This window comes from Chrysochloris asiatica, unplaced genomic scaffold (genome assembly GCF_000296735.1).
Source record: "Chrysochloris asiatica unplaced genomic scaffold, ChrAsi1.0 scaffold00063, whole genome shotgun sequence".
NCBI lineage: Eukaryota > Metazoa > Chordata > Mammalia > Afrosoricida > Chrysochloridae > Chrysochloris > Chrysochloris asiatica.
The window spans coordinates 10460327-10461843 of NW_006408581.1; the positions used below are offsets into that span (position 1 = coordinate 10460327).

Here is a 1517-nt window from a genome sequence, read left to right on the forward strand (position 1 = left end):
ATTTATCATATATATTTGCAATACAGGAGAAACTATAAAGTGATAAACTGCAAGTCAAAAGAAGTCATAAATTAATCGACTCTTATTTCTGGCAGGTTATGAGCCTTAGTCGCTTACATAGTAAATACTTATGACTGGTGATATTAAACTTAAACATAGCATCAGTGAAAGTGTTTAAAAATTCCTACACTATCATGCAGAGTAAATCTACAAACTATATCTAAATTTATTCAGGATATAAAATATACAAAATGTTAAGGTTCTAATGGAAACATTTCTACAGACCTATCTTTTTTTTTTTCATAAAATATACCTAGAGACAAGATAAATACAGAAGAGACATGTTTATTATTCAAACTTGGCAATACGTTGATCAATTTCTCCTATGTAGTTTATCAAAATAAACTGTAATCTGCAATAGTTTATCACATTTCTATAATTAAGCTAATATATTGCTAATAAAAGGAGCTCTGGTAGCGTAGTGGTTACGAATCGGGCTGCGAACCTTAAGGTCAGCGGTTCGAAACTACCAGCCGCTCCGCAGGAGAAAGATGAGGCTTTCTACTCCCGTAAAGATTTACACCCTCGGAAACCCTGTACAGGGTCGCTATGGGTCGGACCCGACTCGATGGCACTTAACAACAACAACAACATTGCTAATAATGTTATAATTAAATTTTACTAAATTTTATTTATGCTTTTCATCATATATTACATATATAACTAGAAGTAGAGTCTTCTTTATTATAAGTTATTCTTCAAAATACTTCAAGGGATAGCAATTAAGAAAGGCAAATATTAGCTTATGTAACATGAAAATATTAACATATATAGATTCCTGTGATAAAGCAAATCATCTGTAGCTATGGGATTCACAGTAGGTTCAATACAATGAGAATCAAGTATCTATTCAGAGACTCATGAATGTATATTGATTCTTAAGTGGGCCTATGTTGTTTTCCTTATCAGTTGCTTAAAAGCTTACATAAGATTTAAATTACCAAACCATTTTCATTAAATAGGTTCCAACTCATGGTGATCCAAGGTGTGTTAAAATAGAACTGTCTACCATAGTTTTTTCAACAAATAATTTTTCAGAAGAAAACTCACCAAGCCTTTCTTCTGAGGTACCTCAGTATGCACTTAAACTTCCATCCTTTCTGTTATTACCAGAGAACGTTAACTATTTACATTATCCAGGGACTCCAAGATTCAAATAGAAGTATAAACAGACATGTAAGCCACATGCTACAGTTATACCTGATTGTTAGGGACAGAGTGTTAGTTCCGTTTAGGAGAAGAAATAAACTAATATCCTCCCTAGCTTTGTTCATTATAGAAAATATCTTTTTAGGGAAAATGATGCAATACATAAGTACTATTTATCCCTTCTGTTGGACAAAATTATCAACATAAATAGAAATCAAGTGAAATTATTTTGAGTACATTGTTGTTGTTGTTGTTGTTGTTGTTGTTGTTGTTGTTAGGTGCCATCAAGTCAGTACTGACTCATAGCA

The 1517-nt window shown here is 32.2% G+C and overlaps 1 pseudogene; it reads right to left on the minus strand.

Moving 5' to 3' along the window:
- Nucleotides 1-254: 254 nt before the first annotated feature.
- Nucleotides 255-1517, minus strand: part of LOC102813043 — a 3349-nt pseudogene continuing 2086 nt past the window's right edge.